This window comes from Salvelinus alpinus, chromosome 37 (assembly GCF_045679555.1).
Source record: "Salvelinus alpinus chromosome 37, SLU_Salpinus.1, whole genome shotgun sequence".
Classification (NCBI taxonomy): Eukaryota; Metazoa; Chordata; class Actinopteri; order Salmoniformes; family Salmonidae; genus Salvelinus; species Salvelinus alpinus.
In genome coordinates this window covers 8,767,692-8,783,985 of record NC_092122.1, presented here as the reverse complement: position 1 = coordinate 8,783,985, position 16,294 = coordinate 8,767,692, and the positions used below count along the sequence as shown (strand labels likewise).

The window sequence follows — 16,294 nt, the reverse complement described above, 5'->3', positions numbered from 1 at the left end:
GGACTGCTGAGACTGGGGTAAAGTCATTTTCTCTGATGAATCCCCTTTCCGATTGTTTGGGGGATCCGGAAAGAAACTTGTCCGGAGAAGACAAGGTGAGCGCTACCATCAGTCCTGTGTCATGCCAACAGTAAAGCATCCTGAGACCATTCATGTGTGGGGTTGCTTATCAGCCAAGGGAGTGGGCTCACTCACAATTTTGCCTAAGAACACAGCCATGAATAAAGAATGGTACCAACACATCCTCCGAGAGCAACTTCTCCCAACCATCCAGGAACAGTTTGGTGACGAACAATGCCTTTTCCAGCATGATGGAGCACCTTGCCATAATGCAAAGGTGATAACTAAGTGGCTCGGGGAACAAAACATCGATATTTTGGGTCCATGGCCAGGAAACTCCCCAGACCTTAATCCCATTGAGAACTTGTGGTCAATCCTCAAGAGGCAGGACAAACAGGAACCCCACAAATTCTGACAAACTCCCAAGCATTGATTATGCAAGAATGGGCTGCCATCAGTCAGGACGTGGCCCAGAAGTTAATTGACTGCATGCCAGGGTGGATTGCAGAGGTCTTGAAAAAGAAGGGTCAACACTGCAAATATTGACTCTTTGCATCAACTTCATGTACTTGTATATAAAAGCATTTGACACTTATGAAATGCTTGTAATTATACTTCAGTTGTCACTTTCCTGACCTGTTTTATGTTTATTTTGTATGTGTTTAGTTGGTCAGGGCGTGAGTTGGGGTGGGCATTCTATGTTTTGTGTTTCTATGTTTAGGTCACTTGTAATTAGCCTTATATGGTTCTCAATCAGAGACAGGTGTTTGACGTTTTCCTCTGATTGAGAACCATATATAGGTTGGCTGTTCACACTGTTTGTTTGTGGGTGATTGTCTTCCGTGTCTGTGTATGTTGCACCACACGGGACTGTTTCGTTTGTTCGTTCGTTTGTGTAGTCTATTTCCTGTTCGTGAGTTCTTCGTGTCTTTATGTAAGTTCCATGTTCAGGTTTCGTCTACGTCGTTTTCTTATTTTGTAGTTTGTTGAAGTGTTTTCGGTTTTCGTCTGTACTTTAATAAACTTTATTATGTATTCACAACCCGCTGCATTTTGGTCCTCCGATCCTTCTCTCCTCTCCTCGTCCGAGGAGGAGGAAGAACTAGACATTCGTTACATCAGTACTCCATAGTAACATCTGACAAAAATATCTAAAGACACTGAAGCAGAAAACTTTGTGGAAATTAATATTTGTTTCATTCTCAAAACTTTTGGTCACGACTGTATTTTGAAAGATGAGACGTTGAGGATTATAATAAATGCAGCTTTAATTGTCACAATTGTCACAATTCATAAAACACGTCAACTAGGCCAACGTTTATGATCTCTATTTATTTATTTTTATTTAACCTTTATTTAACCAGGTAGGCTAGTTGAGAACAAGTTCTCATTTGCAACTGCGACCTGGCCAAGATAAAGCATAGCATTTCGACAACACAGAGTTACACATGGAATAAACAAAACATACAGTCAATAATACAGTAGAAAAAAGAAAGAAAAAGTCTATAAACAGTGAGTGCAAATGAGGTGATATTACTTCCGGCGCCGAAAAGAGATGGCCGCCTCGCTTCGCGTTCCTTGGAAAATATGCAGTTTTTTGTTTTTTTATGTGTTATTTCTTACATCGGTACCCCAGGTAATCTTAGGTTTCATTACATACAGTCGGGAGGAACTACTGAATATACGATTAACGTCAACTCATCATCGTTCCTACCAGGAATATGACTTTCCCGAAACGGATCCAGTGTTTTGCCTTCCACCCAATACAATGGATCTGATCCCAGCCGGCGACCCTGTGCGACGCCGAAAAAGGGGCAAACGAGGCGGTCTCGTGGTCAGGCTTCGGAGACGGGCACATCGCGCTCCACTCCCTAGCATACTACTCGCCAATGTCCAGTCTCTTGACAATAAGGTTGATGAAATCCGAGCACGGGTAGCATTCCAGAGAGACATCAGGGATTGCAACGTGCTCTGCTTCACGGAAACATGGCTAACTCAAGGGACGCTAACGGAGTCGGTGCAGCCAGCTGGTTTCTTCATGCATCGCGCCGACAGAAACAAACATCTTTCCGGTAAGAAGAGGGGCGGGGGGGTATCCCTTATGATTAACGAGAAGTGGTGTGATCATCATAACAACACACAGGAACTCAAGTCATTCTGTTCACCTGATCTAGAACTCCTCACAATCAAATGTCGACCGCATTATCTACCAAGGGAATTCTCTTCAATCATAATCACAGCCGTATATATTCCCCCCCAAGCAGACACATCGATGGCCCTGAACGAACTTTATCTGACTCTTTGTAAACTGGAAACCACACACCCTGAGGCTGCATTCATCGTAGCTGGGGATTTTAACAAGGCTAATCTAAAAACAAAACTCCCTAAATTCTATCAGCATATCGATTGTGCTACCAGGGCTGGAAAAACTCTAGATCATTGTTATACTAATTTCCGCGACGCATATAAGGCCCTCCCCCGCCCCCCTTTCGGAAAAGCTGACCACGACTCCATTTTGTTGATTCCAGCCTACAAACAGAAACTCAAACAACAAGCTCCCGCGCTCAGGTCTGTTCAACGCTGGTCCGACCAATCTGAATCCACGCTTCAAGACTGCTTCGATCACGCGGATTGGAATATGTTCCGCATCGCGTCCAACAACAATATTGACGAATATGCTGATTCGGTGAGCGAGTTCATTAGGAAGTGCATTGACGATGTCGTACCCACAGCAACGATAAAAACATTCCCAAACCAGAAACCGTGGATTGACGGCAGCATTCGCGTGAAACTGAAAGCGCGAACCACTGCTTTTAACCAGGGCAAGGTGACCGGAAGCATGACCGAATACAAACAGTGTAGCTATTCTCTCCGCAAGGCAATCAAACAGGCTAAGTCCCAGTACAGAGACAAAATCGAGTCGCAATTCAACAGCTCAGACACAAGAGGTATGTGGCAGGGTCTACAGTCAATCACGGATTACAAAAAGAAAACCAGCCCCGTCGCGGACCAGGATGTCTTGCTCCCAGACAGGCTAAACAACTTTTTTGCCCGCTTCGAGGACAATACAGTGCCACTGACACGGCCCCCTACCAAAACCTGCGGGCTCTCCTTCACTGCAGCCGAGGTGAGTAAAACATTTAAACGTGTTAACCCTCGCAAGGCTGCAGGCCCAGACGGCATTCCCAGCCGCGTCCTCAGAGCATGCGCAGACCAGCTGGCTGGTGTGTTTACGGACATATTCAATCAATCCTTATCCCAGTCTGCTGTTCCCACATGCTTCAAGAGGGCCACCATTGTTCCTGTTCCCAAGAAAGCTAAGGTAACTGAGCTAAACGACTACCGCCCCGTAGCACTCACTTCCGTCATCATGAAGTGCTTTGAGAGACTAGTCAAGGACCATATCACCTCCACCCTACCGGACACCCTAGACCCACTCCAATTTGCTTACCGACCCAATAGGTCCACAGACGACGCAATCGCAACCACACTGCACACTGCCCTAACCCATCTGGACAAGAGGAATACCCATGTGAGAATGCTGTTCATCGATTACAGCTCAGCATTTAACACCATAGTACCCTCCAAACTCGTCATCAAGCTCGAGACCCTGGGTCTCGACCCCGCCCTGTGCAACTGGGTCCTGGACTTCCTGACGGGCCGCCCCCAGGTGGTGAGGGTAGGTAACAACATCTCCACCCCGCTGATCCTCAACACTGGGGCCCCACAAGGGTGCGTTCTGAGCCCTCTCCTGTACTCCCTGTTCACCCACGACTGCGTGGCCATGCACGCCTCCAACTCAATCATCAAGTTTGCGGATGACACTACAGTGGTAGGCTTGATTACCAACAACGACGAGACGGCCTACAGGGAGGAGGTGAGGGCCCTCGGAGTGTGGTGTCAGGAAAATAACCTCACACTCAACGTCAACAAAACAAAGGAGATGATTGTGGACTTCAGGAAACAGCAGAGGGAGCACCCCCCTATCCACATCGACGGGTCAGTAGTGGAGAAGGTGGAAAGTTTTAAGTTCCTCGGTGTACACATCACGGACAAACTGAATTGGTCCACCCACACAGACAGCGTTGTGAAGAAGGCGCAGCAGCGCCTCTTCAACCTCAGGAGGCTGAAGAAATTCGGCTTGTCACCAAAAGCACTCACAAACTTCTACAGATGCACAATCGAGAGCATCCTGTCGGGCTGTATCACCGCCTGGTACGGCAACTGCTCCGCCCACAACCGTAAGGCTCTCCAGAGGGTAGTGAGGTCTGCAGAACACATCACCAGGGGCAAACTACCTGCCCTCCAGGACACCTACACCACCCGATGTCACAGGAAGGCCATAAAGATCATCAAGGACAACAACCACCCAAGCCACTGCCTGTTCACCCCGCTATCATCCAGAAGGCGAGGTCAGTACAGGTGCATCAAAGCAGGGACCGAGAGACTGAAAAACAGCTTCTATCTCAAGGCCATCAGACTGTTAAACAGCCACCACTAACATTTAGCGGCCGCTGCCAACATACTGACTCAACTCCAGCCACTTTAAAAATGGGAATTGATGGAAATTATGTAAAAATGTACCACTAGCCACTTTAAACAATGCCACTTAATATAATGTTTACATACCCTACATTACCCATCTCATATGTATATACTGTACTCTATATCATCTACTGCATCTTGCCATCTTTATGTAATACATGTACCACTAGCCACTTTAAACTATGCCACTTTATGTTTACATACCCTACAGTACTCATCTCATATGTATATACCGTACTCTATACCATCTACTGCATCTGCCATGCCGTTCTGTACCACCACTCATTCATATATCTTTATGTACATATTCTTTATCCCTTTACACTTGTGTGTGTGTGTAAGGTAGTAGTTGTGGAATTGTTAGGTTAGATTACTTGTTGGTTATTACTGCATTGTCGGAACTAGAAGCACAAGCATTTCGCTACACTCGCATTAACATCTGCTAACCATGTGTATGTGACTAATAAAATTTGATTTGATTTGATTTGATTTGATTTGAGGTAAGATAAGGGAGTTAAGGCAATAAATAGGCCATGGTGGCGAAGTAATTACAATATAGCAATTAAACACTGGAATGATAGATGTGCAGAAGATGAATGTGAAAGTAGAGATACTGGGGTGCAAAGGAGCAAGATAAATAAATAAATACAGTATGGGGATGAGGTAGATAGATGGGCTGTTTACAGATGGGCTATGTACAGGTGCAGTGATCTGTGAGCTGCTCTGACAGGTGGTGATTAAAGCTAGTGAGGGAGATATGAGTCTCCAGCTTCAGTGATTTTTGCAGTTCGTCCCAGTCATTGGCAGCAGAGAACTGGAAGGAAAGGCGACCAAAGGAGGAATTGGCTTTGGGGGTGACCAGTGAGATGTACCTGCTGGAGTGCGTGCTACGGGTGGGTGCTGCTATGGTGACCAGTGAGCTGAGATAACCTAGGTATTTGTAGTTGTCCACGTATTCTAAGTCAGATCCGTCCAGAGTAGTGATGCTGGCGGGGCGGGCAGGTGCAGGCAGTGATCAATTGAATAGCATGCATTTAGTTTTACTTGCATTTAAGAGCAGTTGGAGGCCACGGAAGGAGAGTTGTATGGCATTGAAGCTCGTCTGGAGGTTAGTTAACACAGTGTCCAAAGAGGGGCCAGAAGTATACAGAATGGTGTCGTCTGCGTAGAGGTGGATCAGAGAATCACCAGCAGCAAGAGCGACATCATTGATGTATACAGAGAAGAGAGTCGGCCCGAGAATTGAACCCTGTGGCACCCCCATAGAGAATGCCAGAGGTCCGGACAACAGGCCCTCCGATTTGACACACTGAACTCTGTCAGATAAGTAGTTGGTAAACAAGGCGAGGCAATCATTTGAGAAACCAAGGCTGTCGAGTCTGCCAATAAGAATGTGGTGATTGACAGAGTCGAAAGCCTTGGCCAGGTTGATGAATACGGCTGCACAGTAATGTCTCCTATCGATGGCGGTTATGATGTCGTTTAGGACCTTGAGCGTGGCTGAGGTGCACCCATGACCAGCTCTGAAACCGGATTGCATTGCGGAGAAGGTATGGTGGGATTCGAAATGGTCGGTAATCTGTTTGTTAACTTGGCTTTCGAAGACCTTAGAAAGACAGGGTAGGAGGGATCACGTGACCCCTGAACGAGATGGCCGCATGAACTAGGAGCTCCGCACAAGTAGTTTCCAATTCCTAATCTTACCTCCACTTCAAGTTTAAACTCATTTAGCTTTAGTCAAAAAGTCATGGCGGCTACAAAAGGCGACACTACAGGTGACATTTTTACCCGGACTCGAGCACTAGCGACGGAAAAAGCCTCCAAGAAGCAGCTAGCTTCAGAAAAAGCTAGCGCCATTAGCCAGGAGCAAGAGGACCCGTTCCCCCCCGAGGCCCAACGAAGGCCAACCTCGCACTCTGTCGAAGACATCTTTTCTGAGCTGAGATCCCAACGTACAGAACTCAACACTAAACTAGATGCCATTAACGCTCAGCTCAGTGCGATAGGGGGCAAGGTGACAATCCTGGAAAATGCTTTGCCTGACATAAACAACAAGATAACCATAAACGCGGGGCGCCTGGACGAGGCAGAGGGGCGAATCCTATCCACGGAAAACTTATTGACAGACGCCATGGAAACAATAGCATATGCTAAAAAAAAAATAGAGCAGCTGGAAGAGAAAACAGAGGACCTGGAAAACAGGGGGCGAAGGAATAATTGTGTTCTATTAAATCTGGGCGAAAAAGAAGAGGGAAACATGCCACTGATCCGCTACCTGCAAGACAAACTTCCCGAGTGGCTCCACCTGTCCACCGACAGACCCATAGAACTCGAGAGAGCTCACCGAGCACTGAGGCCCCCACCAGCAGCCAGACAACCACCGCGCCCAATCACCATACGTTTCTTGAGAATCACCGACAAGGAACGAGTCCTACAGGCGGCGAAAACCAACACCATTACAGTGGGAAACGCCAAACTCATCTTACTCCAGGATCTGTCAGCTGGAATACGCCGAAAGCGCCGAGAGTTTGACGAGGTGAAGAAATGCTCCATTGACCGAGGCATCTTTAGGGGATTCAAATACCCAAACGAGCTCAGGATTCTTTACCAAGGAGCCCTGCGACACTTCAAAACTCCCGAAGAGGCAAAACGTTTTTTGAAAGACAACCCCGGTCAATGAGAAATGGACCAATGACTAAATGCGATTACTATTATTACTAAAGGAGGTAAGACAACATATAGCCGATATCCAAAGACCCACCCGCCCTGCTAAATGTCATTATAGCCGTCTAATCTATATTTATGTTCCTTTAGCTGAGAGGGATAGGCTCCATATTATAACCTAGGCCTACTATATGTAGGCTGGGCTATTGATTTTATTTTCTCCCATTTTTAATGTGGTCTGGACGGGGGCTACGTTGTCATTTACCCAATGCGGGGCGGAGAGGATGAGGCATTTCTTTGGTGGGGAGGGGGAGACGTTGTGCGTTGCTAACTGTTCCCGTTTTTTTTGTTGTTGTTGTTGGAACACAGAATTGTGACTGAGCGGGGAGGTAATAGATCCAACGGGATATGTCGAGTTGTTTGGGAACTCGGCTGGGGTGTTCAGAGACTGTTATTTTATGTAAACCATTTATTTTCCTTTTATGTGAACGCAGCTGTAACTACTATCCACCTTTACCCAGAGATGACTTGCACTAAAGTTCGATTACTGTTCGATGACGATGACTAGTACCTTAAATCTATTGACATGGAACTGCCATGGTCTAGGTCATGCAATAAAACGGAAAAAGATACTATGTGCTCTAAAAAAGGAAAAAGCAGACATCGCGCTATTGCAAGAGACACACCTCTGTGATGCTGAACATGCCAAACTCCGCAGAGCTTGGGTGGGACAGGTGTATTTCTCATCTTTCAAATCCAACAGTAGAGGCACAGCCATACTTATCCATAAGAATGTTCCATTCATAATTGACAAAAACATATCTGATCCGGAGGGGAGATTTATTTTGATAACTGGATCACTGTATGGGCAACCAATTACTCTCTTAAACATATACGCCCCTAACACAGATACTCCTGCTTTTATGTCGAAAATGATAACCCTGTTCAATGAGCATTGTGTTTCCTTTGGAGTGTTGGCCGGAGATTTTAATTGTACCCTGAACCCAACCCTAGACAAATCATCTCAAGTCCCCACCACAAATCCTAGATCTGCAAAGATGTTGAACTCTCTTACTAAAGAGATGGGACTGATAGATATCTGGAGAGAGACTAGTAGCTCATCTATGGACTATACATACTACTCTAATGTCCATAACACCTACTGCCGTATAGATTACATTTTTATCCCAAAGAGTTTCATAAATTCAGCCACGTGTAGAATCGGACCCATAGCGCTTTCGGATCACGCCTTTGTCCACCTCCGCTTTGACCTCTGCAAAAACATCCCGAGGTCAAAGAGCTGGAAATTCAACACCTCCATGCTGTCAAACGAAGCATTCCATACATTGGTAACTACATGGATAGACAACTACACACAAGACAACAAAGATTCTCCTGTTTCTCCGGCCACAATGTGGGACGCTGCTAAAGCCACACTAAGAGGTCATCTAATTGCATATGCTTCCTCTAAGAAAAAAGCAATGGAAGCACACAGGCTAGATCTGGAGAGGGAGCTGGAACGCTGTGAAAAAGTACATAAACAATCCACAGACAGCACCTCCTGGAGTCAACTTAAAGCAGCCAAAGCCAAACTGAATTTGGACTATACTCGGGAGATTTAAAAAAAAGTTTTCTTTACTAAACAGAAATACCATGAGTATAGCAATAGGCCTAGTAGATTGCTTGCTTATCAATTAAAAAAAGAGCAGTCAAAGCGTACAATTATGGCTATCCGAACAGCAGAGGACGAGGTCACATATGACCCAAAAAAGATCAATTTAACTTTTCATGATTTTTACTGCAAACTACAGTGGGGAGAACAAGTATTTGATACACTGCCGATTTTGCAGGTTTTCCTACTTACAAAGCATGTAGAGGTCTGTCATTTTTATCATAGGTACACTTCAACTATGAGAGACGGAATCTAAAACAAAAATCCAGAAAATCACATTGTATGATTTTTAAGTAATTAATTTGCATTTTATTGCATGACATAAGTATTTGATACATCAGAAAAGCAGAACTTAATATTTGGTACAGAAACCTTTGTTTGCAATTACAGAGATCATACGTTTCCTGTAGTTCTTGACTAGGTTTGCACACACTGCAGCAGGGATTTTGGCCCACTCCTCCCTACAGATCTTCTCCAGATCCTTCAGGTTTCGGGGCTGTCGCTGGGCAATACGGACTTTCAGCTCCCTCCAAAGATTTTCTATTGGGTTCAGGTCTGGAGACTGGCTAGGCCACTCCAGGACCTTGAGATGCTTCTTACGGAGCCACTCCTTAGTTGCCATGGCTGTGTGCTTCGTGTCGTTGTCATGCTGGAAGACCCAGCCACGACCCATCTTCAATGCTCTTACTGAGGGAAGGAGGTTGTTGGCCAAGATCTCGCGATACATGGCCCCATCCATCCTCCCCTCAATACGGTGCAGTCGTCCTGTCCCCTTTGCAGAAAAGCATCCCCAAAGAATGATGTTTCCACCTCCATGCTTCACGGTTGGGATGGTGTTCTTGGGGTTGTACTCATACTTCTTCTTCCTCCAAACACGGCGAGTGGAGTTAGACCAAAAAGCTCTATTTTTGTCTCATCAGACCACATGACCTTCTCCCATTCCTCCTCTGGATCATCCAGATGGTCATTGGCAAACTTCAGACAGGCCTGGACATGCACTGGCTTAAGCAGGGGGACCTTGCGTGCGCTGCAGGATTTTAATCCATGACGGCGTAGTGTGTTACTAATGGTTTTCTTTGAGACTGTGGTCCCAGCTTTCTTCAGGTCATTGACCAGGTCCTGCCGTGTAGTTCTGGGCTGATCCCTCACCTTCCTCATGATCATTGATGCCCCACGAGGTGAAATCTTGCATGGAGCCCCAGACCGAGGGTGATTGACCGTCATCTTGAACTTCTTCCATTTTCTAATAATTGCGCCAACAGTTGTTTCCTTCTCACCAAGCTGCTTGCCTATTGTCCTGTAGCCCATCCCAGCCTTGTGCAGGTCTACAATTTTATCCCTGATGTCCTTACACAGCTCTCTGGTCTTGGCCATTGTGGAGAGGTTGGAATCTGTTTGATTGAGTGTGTGGACAGGTGTCTTTTATACAGGTAACGAGTTCAAACAGGTGCAGTTAATACAGGTAATGAGTGGAGAACAGGAGGGCTTCTTAAAGAAAAACTAACAGGTCTGTGAGAGCCGGAATTCTTACTGGTTGGTAGGTGATCAAATACTTATGTCATGCAATAAAATGCAAATTAATTATTTAAAAATCATACAATGTGATTTTCTGGATTTTTGTTTTAGATTCCGTCTCTCACAGTTGAAGTGTACCTATGATAAAAATGACAGACCTCTACATGCTTTGTAAGTAGGAAAACCTGCAAAATCGGCAGTGTATCAAATACTTGTTCTCCCCACTGTATATACCTCTGAGAGAAAACACACGGAAGCAGAACTCCACTCCTTCCTAGAGGGAATCTCGCTACCTAAACTATCAGAGACTGACCAAGAAGATCTCAACTCCCCCTTCACTCCTGAGGAGATCCTGGAGGCAATTACCTCCATGCCACCTAACAAGTCCCCAGGCCCAGATGGATTCCCCAGAGAGTTCTACAAAGCTTTTTGGCCCCAGCTTAGCCCTATTTTCATGCCAATGCTGGAGGATTTTTGCAAAAACGGAGTTCTCCCAGACTCAATGCGCACAGCTCGCATTACAGTGTTGCTCAAAAAAGACAAGGACCCCCTATCCTGCTCCTCCTTCCGGCCCATAAGCTTGTTGGATTTCGACTACAAAATAATTACCAAATTGCTGGCCAAAAGACTAAACACTCTTCTTCCCAAAATAATAAAAGCGGACCAAACTGGATTTATTAGAGACAGATACTCTTCTGATAACATTCGCCGTCTTTTTGATATTATTGATCAAGTAAACGCACAGAAGACCCCTGTCCTGCTGGCTTCACTGGATGCTGAGAAGGCGTTCGACAGGATGGAGTGGAGCTTTTTGTTCTCAGTCTTAGAAAAGTTCAATATGGGCCCAAACTTTATTAAATGGATCAAATCACTATACTCTCATCCAAATGCCATGGTGACTACTAACGGACTGAACTCTGACAGATTCCCTTTGGGACGGGGCACAAGACAAGGGTGCTCGCTATCCCCCCTGCTCTACTTGTTGGGGGCGGAGCCTCTGGCAGAGTTGATAAGGAGCAATTCAAGTATTACAGGTGTTCCTGCAGGCGGCCTGCAGCACAAGATTTCGCTTTACGCGGATGATGTCTTGCTCTACATATCCAACCCTGAGAAATCCCTTCCTCCCATTTTAGACACAATTGCTCAGTATGGCACGTTTTCAGGTTATAAGATACATTTTAAAAAATCCACTGTCTGCACTCTCAATATTACACTCACCAGTTCTATGAAGACACTATGCCCATTCCAATGGAAGACACAGGGGTTTCAATACCTTGGGATATTCATAACACCAGATCTGAATAGGCTTTTCAAGGAGAATTATCTTCCACTCCTGGATCGAATCAAAAACAACCTCCAAACCTGGATCTCCCTCCCAATTAGCTTAGTAGGAAGAATTAATGTAATCCGTATGAACATCCTCCCTAGACTGAACTATTTATTTCAGATGCTCCCATGCTATCTCCCAGCTTCCTTTTTCAAAACAATTAACCAAAGCATCACCAAATTTATATGGGGCAATAAAAAACCTAGGATCAAGCTCTCCACTCTATCGAAACCTGAATCTAAGGGCGGTCTTGCCCTTCCCTCCCTTCAATTGTACTACTGGTCTGCCCAAATCCGCAACATGCTAACATGGATCACAAACAGACAAGAGTCAACGTGGATCCAGATAGAAGCCCAATCCTGTGGTTCATTGCCACTAAGCTCAACTATATTCATTAATAACTTTAGTGAAGTGGGCAACATAGCCAAAACATTTGTGATTTACAGCACCCTACTAGCGTGGAGGGACTGTAAGAAATACCTGGGCATCTCCTCCCAAATATGCTCTCACTCGCCTATAGTAGGCAACCCAGACTTGCCAAAAGCCCTGAGGGATGCCAACTTTAATCTTTGGCATACTCTAGGAATCAGGACCTTTTCAGACCTATTTCATCAGAAGACCACTACACTGAAATCCTTTCAAGAGCTCTGCAGTGAATTCAATGTGCCAAGATCCCATTTTTTTAAATATCTTCAAATTAGACATGTCATCTCCTCATTTACTTCCAAGAGGAGGTTTAGAACTCAGTTGAACGAAGTTGAAACCCTTCTTGTCACAGCACAATCCATTAAAGGCAAAATATCCTATATCTATAGACTCCTTTCTGAGAAAGGAGGCTCCTCCTTTACTCCTTTGAAAATAATCTGGGAAAAGGACCTTGGTCTGACTATCAGTGATGAGTTATGGGCGGAGGTTTGCGACAGGGTATACTGCTCCTCTACTAATGTAAAAATGAAAGAATCGAATTACAAATTTTTGTACAAATTTTATTACACTCCCTTGAGACTCCATAAAATGAAAACAGACATTTCTCCTAACTGTAAAAGATGTACCTCTGAAAGTGGAACCTATATGCATGTATTTTGGAGCTGTAGAGAGATTGCCAGATTTTGGCAATCTATACATACTGCTGCACAGAAAATACTAGATGTACAGTTTGATATGACCCCGTGTCTCTATCTTCTTAATGCCCAGCAGGACTTTGTTCTTGATCCTGACAGAGAAAATTTGCTCATGACCATTACATACTTTGCTAAGAAATGTATCCTTCTATTGCGGGCCTCTAGTACCTCTCCTACATTTAAAATGTGGATTGACCAGATTGTTGACTTTCTCCCTCTTGAAAAGCTCACTTATGACCTCCACAAGAGACAGCCCAAGTTTGATAGACTCTGGTCTCCACTACTCCACTATATCTCAAATTGGACAGAGTGAATGGGGGGATCGGGGAGGTGAGCAGATGCGTGTTGTGTAAGGTGCTGTAAAATCTAAAAACTAATCATTGGCTCGTCATCTCAGCTAAGGCTGGAAATAGCAAATAAGAACCTTGATAGTGCTGCTGCAAGTTCTACATTTTAAATTTTGTTATAATTATTATTTGTGTGTATGTGTGTATGTATGTATATGTAGGTATGTATATATGTATATATATATATATAACATTTTTTAATTTTTTATTATTATTATTATTATTTTATTTTTTTTAAGTCTGTCACATCTGTGAATGTGGAATGTGTTTGGTTGGTTGTTTGAAAACTTAATAAAACTTTAAATTGAAAAAAAAAGAAAGACAGGGTAGGATAGATATAGGTCTGTAGCAGTTTGGGTCTAGAGTGTCACCCCCTTTGAAGAAGGGGATGACCGCAGCAGCTTTCCAATCTTTGGGAATCTCAGACGATACGAAAGAGAGGTTGAACAGGCTAGTAATAGGGGTTGCAACAATTTAGGCAGATCATTTTAGAAAGAGAGGGTCCAGATTGTCTAGCCCGGCTGATTTGTAGGGGTCCAGATTTTGCCGCTCTTTCAGAACATCAGCTATCTGGATTTGGGTGAAGGAGAAATGGTGGGGGCTTTGGCGGGTTGCTGTGGAGGGTGCCGGGCAGTTGACCGGGGTAGGGGTAGCCAGGTGGAAAGCATGGCCAGCCGTAGCGAATTGCTTTTTGAAATTCTCAATTATAGTGGGTTTATCGGTGGTAACAGTGTTTCCTAGCCTCAGAGCAGTGGGCAGCTGGGAGGAGGTGCTCTTATTCTCCATGGACTTTACAGTGTCCCAGAACTTTTTTGAGTTAGTACTACAGGATGCAAATTTCTGTTTGAAAAAGCTAGCCTTAGCTTTCCTAACTGCCTGTGTATATTTGTTCCTAACTTCCCTGAAAAGTTGCATATCACGGGGGCTGTTCGATGCTAATGCAGAACGCCACAGGATGTTTTTGTGCTGGTCAAGGGCAGACAGGTCTGGAGTGAACCAAGGACTATATCTATTCCTAGTTCAACATTTTTTGAATGGGGCATGCTTATTTAAGATGGTGAGGAAGGCACTTTTAAAGAATAACCAGGCATCATCTACTGACGGGATGAGGTCAATGTCAATGTCTCTATGTTTGATGTACAGTTACAAGATGACATGGCATTATACTCTGTGTTATTCTGAACACAATGAGCCTGTGTTTGTCTACGGTGAAGAAAATCTGCCGCGGCACACGACTCATAATGCACTCATGACTCCTCTCCATGCGCACCAGAAGGATTGTTTCCCTGAATTGCATTGGGAAAGCCTAACACTGTAATATTGTATTTTATACCTTAGCTAGTCATGATGGCAATAGAACAGGTTTTCAAATCATGCCCACCTGACCCAGATTGCGATTTATAATGGACCGTTTTTGGATTGTGTAAACATCAACAGCAATTGTGTGCTGGTGGGGATGCAGGGTTGTGTTCCAAACAAAAGAACTACAAGTGTGCTTTCTCTAGTTCCTCGATGACACAGCTAGGAGCTCAAAAAAGCACCTCAGAGTTTAAGAATGTTTGAGTCATGAAAGCGCTTTGAAATGACTTAAATGTGCACACTTTGGAGAGCTGTGTGGTTACTTGGATACACCAGTTAGTCTTCTCACTCAAACCCTTGTCATGTTTTCGTCTTACGTTGCACCTACACCACATTTTCCAGGAATATTCTTATCATGCCACTGAATGTATACGGAGTATAACATTTCATCATTAAGAAATGCGGCGTAAAGTACAGTAAATGTAAAATGCACATAAAATCAACAGTTTGGACAAAGATAAGTGTTTCCAATGACATTAGTGTGCATTGTGTGATTTTAACCAATTATGAGTAGGTATTGCCTACTAATTGGTTATCTTCCTCTATCATTTTTACTACAAAACATAGAAACGTGCAATTTTCATGTTGATGTTGGGGTGATGCTGGATATAATGCAGTTGATATTGTTTTTTTTTTTATGTCTCTTTTAAACACTGTACAGGAATAATGTATTTTTTGCATTTGTACGATTATTTTTGATGTGATATGAAAGTAGAAGGCTTTATGATTTTAGACCCTTATCGCAATTGAGATTGTTGGGGGTGGTGCTGGAGATGATAGATATGAAGTAGACGTTGTTTAATTTATTTCCCTTTAACACAGTTGCAGCCAACAGTACTTCTCAGTTTCAACAATTTTCTGCCGTCCATCCGTTTCACACGGTTATTGGAAGACGCTACATGGCTAATTAGAACAGGCCTCTCTCTTCCGTAAACAAGCCGTAACATGGAAATAGAGCCGTGTGGGGGTAAGAAGGAAGTGGTGGTCTGGAAGGGAGATACAAAAAGGGAAACATTAGGAACACATTAACATAAAGGTGCATGAAATGATAAAGTAGTGCCAGGTGACTAAAGGAAATGGACATATAGCATCGATAAACTTAGAAGGCTGCCAGGACTAAACATAACTAGAACAGAGCATTAGCATAATCATTAGCATAAACTGAGGGGCATAGATATATTACATGATTAACACTTACATCTACAAGACTATATAATAACATAAAGGCACTTACATCATCATATCATGCACGTAGGATTGATGTGCTGCTGATATGGGGAAACAGGAGGGACAAATGCAGAGGAGAGGTGATTAGGGAGTGGGAACAGGTATAGAGGGAAAGGGAGTGAACATTTTGACAGTTGGAGTCCTGTAGGGGTGCACCCCGCATTTAACCCAACCCCTCAACAACTACTCATTTACATTTTAGTCATTTAACAGATGCTCTTATCCATAGTGATTAGGGTTAAATGCCTTGCTCAAGGGTACAGACAGATTTTCCACCTAGTCGTCTCAGGGATTCAAACCAGTGACCTTTCAGTTACTGGCCCAACGCTCTTAACCGCTAGGCTACGGCTAGAAACATTAAATTAGAAAAATATTGTGATATGACATTTTGGCTATATCACCCTGCACACAACTTACCTCTTTAATAATAATAATAATAATGCTTGGGTTTTATATA

At 44.1% G+C, this 16,294-nt stretch overlaps 1 protein-coding gene across 1 annotated transcript in view; it reads left to right on the top strand.

Moving 5' to 3' along the window:
* LOC139565703 (sulfotransferase 4A1-like) overlaps window positions 1–16,294 on the top strand; it is a 38,073-nt gene that overhangs the window by 3,641 nt on the left and 18,138 nt on the right. The window lies entirely within an intron of this gene.